The sequence below is a fragment of the Lactuca virosa genome, chromosome 3, assembly GCF_052849685.1.
Source record: "Lactuca virosa cultivar CGN04683 chromosome 3, Lactuca_virosa_CGN04683_v6, whole genome shotgun sequence".
Lineage (NCBI taxonomy): Eukaryota > Viridiplantae > Streptophyta > Magnoliopsida > Asterales > Asteraceae > Lactuca > Lactuca virosa.
The window spans coordinates 197,964,558-197,972,781 of NC_136428.1; the positions used below are offsets into that span (position 1 = coordinate 197,964,558).

An 8,224-nucleotide genomic window follows, 5' to 3' on the forward strand; every position below is an offset into this window, starting at 1 on the left:
ATTGATCATAATTTATTTGAAATTAATTAGGGTTCAATTAAAATAAATTAGAAGTGCAAAGACTGCTTGGTAAATGCTTAATAGTTGAACAAAAGAGAGGTTCTAGAAACTTCTAGATGGGGACAATTTTAGAGTGTCGTGCAGACAATCTAGAATGTTCCATTTACTAGGATTTGAAATAATATTATTTTATGTTCAAATCTAGGGTTTCTAGGTTTTCCTAGCAGCTATATAAAGGGGCATTTGGCTAGCAAATTTTCATCCACTTCATTCAAGAGTACCCTAGCCAAAAATTTGCATCCTGAAGAATGTTTGAATCAATCGAATATATGAAAGCGGTAAAGAACACAAAGATCTAAATAAGATCTATTTAGTTGTGATTATGCCTGGAATGAGTGCAAAGGTTTTTGAGTACAAAGTGTAATATGAGAATGTTTGTTACTCTAGACCTAAGCACTTACCATATTTATAGGGTACATCAGACATACAAAAAATACAATGACTTAACCATACATATCGAAACTAGAAAGCGCCTTGTAAATAGATAAGATAACGAAAGACTTAACTTTCGTTATTTACAAACATGAAACCATAAGACATGAATCACAACTAAAATATCAAGCCTAGTAATGATTACTTGCAAGAAAAGCCGAGTCACTAAAATCTAGGGTTTTTCATCATACACGGCTAAAAACAAATCATTTGTAGTAAATTAAAGTCTAAACTACAAATCTTACTAAATAAAAGCAACGAGTCGAATCGTGTTCTTCGGATCTTCGATTATCTCCATTAATCGTCTGAAAGTTGCCAAGAATTCGTCTGGTTAACTTCGTCTCTGTAAACATATAGTATTTATAGGAGTACGCAACAACAGTTAAGGACTCGAAGACTTACACAATCATGTAATGGGAAAACAAGATCATGTAAATAATGAAAGCACGTTCTGAGACAATTTAATAACGTATGTTGCCACTCTTAAGACTCTTGGAGAAAAACACTATCATGTAAAGGGAAATACGATTATGTATGTGGTCGTGTAACTAAGTTTGGGCTGCATAGGTTGCTTCACAGGTTCTATAAAAGGTTAGGTTCTGTAACACTTGCAGGATAGTTACACGATCGTATAAGTGGAAAACACGATCGTGCAATCTTATCGTGATCTTCTCAGCATTAAACAATGGTCCAGAGGGAGACTTACAAGGTCGTGTAATGGGGTTACACAATCATAAAGGATTTTTCGTCTGTTTCAGACATAAATCTTTAGTTCCAATGCTCCAACGCTTCCTTAAGTGCATCTGTAAATCTTCATGTTCTTGTTCTAGTCCATTTACCCTGAAAACACATAAAAAATGAGGCATTCTGCAAATAAAACGAGTAATCCACAATTTATTGAAATACAAAGGAAAATCAACCTAAAAATAATAAAAACATGCTAAAAGCTGCATAAAAACGCATCTAACAAACCTCCCAACACTTAAATCTTACTAGTCCTCAAGTAAGGAAAGAATTGGCATTCGAATAAGGTGGAACAAATATAGATGGCTGGAAAAAAAAAACTACCTATTTGAATCCGATGCTAACTTAAACGATAACCATGGAAAATAAAAACATACAAATGCAATACAAAAAATAAGAAAAATAAAGCAATTATAAATCAAAATCACTATTTTTAAATTTCTTTTCATGATCAGACTTTACACCGAAAAAGTTCTAGTGGAATCATAGACTTTACTAACATTTTCTATACCTCTAGTGTAATCCTAAAACCCCAAGGTAAGAAAGATGTTTAACGATGCAAATTGATAAACCAACCATAAAATTAAATAACCCTTATATCTTAATTTACTTTATTCACAAAATATCATATTTTAGAATTTTATTTCATTTCAACTTCACCATAAGTCCCAAACTTGACCCCTCCTTAAGGACTCCAACAAGGCAAATCAGCTATAGCAAAATTTGCCAGCCCGCCTGAAGAGTCCAACTCCTATGCTTCCATTGTTTTAAAAATATCATATACCGCAACACACAAGTTTTTCGTCCAACATATTTAACTTTATGGTGGAGCACGACTTATATGAAACTTAGACTTCTTTTTTTACCTTCGACTTTTAGTTTTTTCAATCGTCTTTTGTTTGAGTACTTCTTGAGGATTTCTTTGTTTACCTTAGACTTCTTCTTTTACCTTCGACTTTTAGTTTTTTCAATCGTCTTTTGTTTGAGTACTTCTTGAGGATTTCTTGGTTTAACTTAGACTTCTTCCTTTACCTTCGACTTTTAATTTTTTCAATCGTCTTTTGTTTGAGTACTTATTTAGGATTTCTTTGTTTAACTTAGACTTCTTCTTTTACCTTCGACTTTTAGTTTTTTCAATCGTCTTTTGTTTGAGTACTTCTTGAGGATTTCTTTGTTCAAGTTCTTGAAAGTTGAGTCGGATACCGAGTTTGATGGTTGGTACCCGTTTTGAGCTTCAGTTTACACTTTCGTTGTTTCTTTGATTTTTTTGTTGGTTGAATGAATACGTTATAAGACTCTCGGGTTTTCCCCGAAGGGTAAGGCATGTTAACAATAAGACCAAGTTTATGTAGATTCAAACTTATCAAGTTGGGGGTTACTTAGAAGTATTGAGAAATTAGTTCAAAAATTGTTTTATTTTTGCTCATGCGGTGTTCCGATATTAGAGTTTATTTTGTATTTTATAATTGGTTTAAGGGTTCACGGTGTCTAACTACCCTAGTTATGGAGAACTATTATCACACCAATATTGAGACTGTCGTTTTGGGTCCCTATTATTTTCCACATTTCCAGAGCACGTTCGAAAGTAAAGAATTTCATCATCTCATGCATTCAAAACTTTTTTTTTTTCGATGCAACAATAAAAAATTAAAAATGAATGAAAATAAAAATATTTTGGTATTTGTTTTTGAATTTTTATGATGATGTAGAAACTAATGCGAGATAGAAAATATTTCTTTTTTTGATAGTTTTTGAAAATAAAATAAAAAATGATCAAGAAAAATAAAATTCATTTTTTTGGATTTTTTTTTTGTAGTTTTTTGGTTTTTTTTCTTCTTATGAAAACTGAAAATAAAAATAAAAATAATATTTTCTTTTACAAAAATTGATAAATCTCTTCCCCAAGCTTAAAATATAGCTTCCCCAAAAGCTTAGGGAGGAGCGTAATGAGTCACTGAGGCGGAGGGTGTGGAAAACGCCGATAATGTGCAACATAAGGAGGGGACGATGGCCGTGGTTGTGAAGTACCAGACCGAGTGTTACTGTAGATATCAACGAGCAAAGTACTAATAGCCCTAAATTCACGAGAAGTATCGCGACGAAAATCATCAAAATCATTTCGAAGGTCCCAATAATTATTATCAAAGTGCTCCATATCACTACGTAGAGCAACGATATCCTCGCAAAGCTCTTGATACTGTTGGTGATTAATGGGAGTGTGGGGTCAAACTGCATATTAAAATTGGGTTGTGAATGGTTCTGAAAATCAACCTGCATGGGATCAGCTTGTTCACAATGCTCTTGAAGTTCAGCCTGTTGTGGGTTGGGATCAGATTGTTCACAATGCTCATGAAGTTCAACCTGTTGTAAGTCAGGTTGATGAAAATCTTGATCGAGATCTGGCATGGTTGATGAGAAGAAGATGGGACGACAGGGTTGGGTGAGGTTGGTGATTCGATCATCCGGGCACGACGTCGGCGCCACGGCTGAATTTCGTAATCAACAACTACATGTGCTAGATTCGACGGAAGAACCGAAACAGTGGTCTCAGGCGGGTCACTAAGAGTAAGCATGGTGGGGTTAGATACTAGAAGATATCTAGAGCTCTCACGCATCCAAACATAACCCTGCGCACTTGATCGAAACATGTTCGTCAATTTCAAATTAGCCAAAGTCAACCGCGTTTCACCTCGAAAAAATGGGAAACCCTCAGGAACTTGTTGGTGAACGACACTCGCTAGCAACGACACCAATCCACAACAATGAATTTGACCAATAGTGCTACGAGCCGTTTTCAATAGTCTCCACGTAAGCCACGCACCAAGATGGGGTTTCCGGTAACCATGCACCAAAGTAGTTCAAGCTCTTTTTTACCGGCCTTACTCTTGTCCTCTTGTGGGAAAAGAATAATACAAATAAGTCGGAGTGTCATTTTCAAAACCGGGTGAATGATTTGGGATTGTTTAGAAAAAGATGGGTTATAATCATTCAACCCGGTAATAGCTCTCCAAAAACTTGTTGGTTCAAAAGGTTGGATAAATCGGTGGGGTGGCATATTAGGACCATAAGTCCCATCAATAGGTGCATGAACCATATTACATAGATCATCAATGTGCAACTCATGAGTTGTGTTCATGACACGAAAGGTAAAATACCCAGATTTGGTAAAACCAGACATAGTGGCTAAAAACTCCCTAGTGAGGAGAGCTGAACTAGGAGCATGAAGATTCAAAAGTTTTTCCCACCCAATGTTGGCGAAAAGGGTGCGAACCCCATCGTAAACGTGAAGGGATTGAAGTGTCGCGACATCGGGAAATTTTTGGGGGAAAAATTCTCGGTTGTGAAAACCTTGAAATCGGGTCATGGAATCACTGGTTTCAAAGTAAAATGGATATTGGTCGACCCAAACTTGAAATTTTGGGTCTTGGACAGGTGGACGATTTCGATTAGACATAGTTTAAGTTAAACGTAAAGCTAATTTCAACAATGGAGTAAATTTCACGATATGAAATGAATATACCTGATAGTGCTCAAGAAATCGTAATGTTTTTGAGAAATCTGAAAAAGGCAGGATTTTTGAAATTTTCAACCGATAATCTCTTCCTCGTGTATGATGCTTCACTTTTTTGGATTTCCAAAGCTTAATCTTTGAACTTTAAGTAAGAAAAATGAGGAGATCCGAAGGATTTGATTGAAAAGGCTAGAGAGAAAGTTGGGAGTTTTTGGAAGTGATTGTGAGACAAAAAGAGTGCAAACCCGTATATAAGGAGGCTGCGTCTAATTTACACGATCGTGTAATCTGAAATACGATCGTGTAAGTATTTGGGTGTCTGTTTTTTGCGTACTATGGGTTTTCTTCTACTGTGGGTCGTCTTCTTCTTCTTCAAGTCTCCACCATGGCTCCCAATTTTAGACCCAGTTGATGTCACGCTTCCTTCTTCAGAGACCCTCTGTCATACCCAAGAATTTGATTCAGCTACGTTTGAGCCCTAATGTTTTATAATTTGGTTGTTTGTTGTTTTTGATTTTCGGATTAATGGATTCCCCTGATACCCAAACCCAAGAACATGATTTGAAGGATTCCCAATTAAGAATATTCGGTTATGGTTATCGATTTTAAGGGGAAGAAAAAGACAGGTGAGATTACTGCAATTTTTGACCGTTGGACTTGCGATTGATGGGTTTTAGGCTCAATTATCCTTTTAATTTCAAAAAATCGCACATAGAAATTTGAAATTGTTTTTTTGCAAGTCGAATTCCTCGAAGCTTCGTTTGACCGGAAAGTGTTTGATAATTTGCTTGACTGAGTTTTGTAATCTTGATTTTGTTGATAATAGTCTTTTAATCTACTTCTCTGTTATTTTACTTAAAAAATACGTGCTGGATATATTGGCAAAATTAAACCAAAATGGCCAAATAGTAGAATGTTGATTATCATGTGATAGAAGCACCATCAAGTCTGATTTTGATAAAATTGCCAAAAATGACTAAAACACCCCTGATTTGTATTTGGTGGTCAAAACATAGTACAAAAAAATGTTTCTAATTGCACATGTAAGGCTAATAAATGAATTTTGAATAAAAAGTTTCAAATTGTTCTAAATCAAAATGACTAAGATACCCTTTGAATTTTGAATACAAATGATTTGTATTTTTGCTTATGCTTTCTACTAGACCGACAATGATGGGATATCCATATGAGAAATTTTGGGTAATTATTTGGGGGAAAACTGCAATAAAGTCCTTATATATTGGTCTTATAATCGATTTAGTCATTATATTTTTTTTATTCAATTAAGTCCCAAATACCGGTAATCGTATTCAGTTTAACCCTTTGACCCGGGCAACAGATCACCCAACTTTCAAAAATTACATTTTTGGCCCAGATTTCAAAATTTATTACAAATTTGGTCCAAAATTTACACTTTTGGCTCAGATTTTAAATTTTGTTACAAATTTGGTCCAAACTTTACCCTTTTTGCCCAAATTTTAGAATTTTATTATGAATTCATCCTAACTTTAGTTTTTTTTACAACTTTTTTTTCTTAAAAAAATGTTTCTAATATGTTTTTTCCTTATAAAATCATATTTATACAAAAAGAAAACATATTTTCACATAAAAATCTTATATTTTCTATATAAAAAAAAATTTAAAAAGTTTTTTGTATATGAAATATCAAGTTATAAAAATATGTATTTATTAAATATATAAATATATACAAATCCGTTTTTATAAAAAAATTTATACAAACACCTATCACCTATATATATATATATATATATATATATATATATATATATATATATATATATATATATATATATATATATGCACACAAATAGGTATGTATCTATATTTTTTTTATAAATACGTGTTTGAATAATTTTTTATATAATACGTGTTTGTATACATTATATAAAATCGTGTTTGTATACATTTTATTAAAACGTGTTTGAATAATTTTTTATCTAATACGTGTTTGTATATATTTTATAAAATCGTGTTTGTATACATTTTATAAAATGTATACAAACACGTATTATATAAAAAATTATTCAAACACATTTTTATAAAGAAAATGTAAACAAACACGATTTTATAAAAAAATATATAGATAAAATAGGTGTTTGTATATATTTTTTTTGTAAAATACGTTTTTGTATACATTTTTTTTTATAAAAACGGTTTGTATATATTTATATACTTAATAAATACCTATTTTTATAACTAGATATTTCATATATACAAAAAAACTTTTTAAATAATGTTTTTATATAGAAAATATAAGATTTTTATGTGAAAATACGTTTTTTTTGTATAAATATGATTTTATAAAGAAGAAACATATTAGAAACAATTCTTTGAGAAAAAAAGTTGTAAAAAAAACTAAATTTAGGATGAATTCATAATAAAATTCTAAAATTTGGGCAAAAAGGGTAAAGTTTGGACCAAATTTGTAACAAAATTTAAAATCTGGGCAAAAAGTGTAAATTTTGGACCAAATTTGTAATAAATTTTGAAATCTGGGCCAAAAATGTAATTTTTGAAAGTTGGATGACATGTTGACCGGGTCAAAGGGTTAAATTGAATACGATTACCGGTATTTTGGACTTAATTGAATAAAAAAATATATAGGGATCAAAATGGATTATGAGGTCAATATGTAGGGACTTTATTGCAGTTTTCCCATTATTTGGAGTTCGATATTAATAAATGTTTTTTTAATATAGGACGTGTTTGGCAAAAATAGCTGTTAGCTGGAAGCGGGTAGCGGATAGCGGGTAGCATGTAGCCGGTAGCAGGTAGCGAGAAACTGTAGCTTTTATTTGTTATATGAGTGTTTGGAGAAAATAGCTGGAAGCTTTTGAAATATATAAAATAAATAAAATGACAATTGATTAAAAATAAATAAATATATAAATATATTTTTATGGGTAATTATGGAAATTAATTTCAAAAGCTCGGTAGCGTTTTGTTAAACGCTACGGACGTGTTTGGCACGGAGCTTTTTTGGAAGCGTTTGGGAGCTTCTAGCTTTTAGCTTTTGACAAAACGCTTTAGTTTAAACAAAAAGCTTTGTTTGGCAGTACGAGCGTTTAGGTTTTAGTTCAAACAAAACGCTCCAATTCTAAAAGCCACTTCATGTAGCGTTTAACAAAACGCTACTGAGCTTTTGAAATCAATTTCCATAATTACCCTTAAAATATATTTATATATTTATTTATTTTTAATCATTTGTACTTTTATGTAATTTTATATTTTTCAAAAGCTTCCAGCTACTTTTGCCAAACATTCATATAACAAATAAAAGCTACAGCTTCCTGCTACCAGCTACCCGCTACACGCTACCAGCTACCCGCTACCAGCTACCAGCTACCCGCTTCCAGCTTCCAGCTACTTTTGCCAACACACGCCCTACATGAAGTAGCTTTTAGATTTGGAGCGTTTTGTTTAAACTAAAAGCTAAACGCTCGTACTGCCAAACGA

At 32.6% G+C, this 8,224-nt stretch overlaps 1 long non-coding RNA gene across 2 annotated transcripts; it reads right to left on the reverse strand.

Moving 5' to 3' along the window:
• Positions 1-356: 356 nt before the first annotated feature.
• LOC145166898 (uncharacterized) lies at positions 357-5,407 on the reverse strand. Of its 2 annotated transcripts, XR_013740794.1 has the most exons (3): positions 4,757-5,407; positions 1,199-1,332; positions 357-835 (listed from the first exon to the last, which is right to left on the reverse strand). It is a non-coding gene; the product is annotated as an uncharacterized LOC145166898 (long non-coding RNA). The 2 variants fall into 2 exon arrangements; XR_013740793.1 differs by having other exon boundaries at positions 357-1,332.
• Between the last annotated feature and the right edge of the window lie 2,817 nt (positions 5,408-8,224).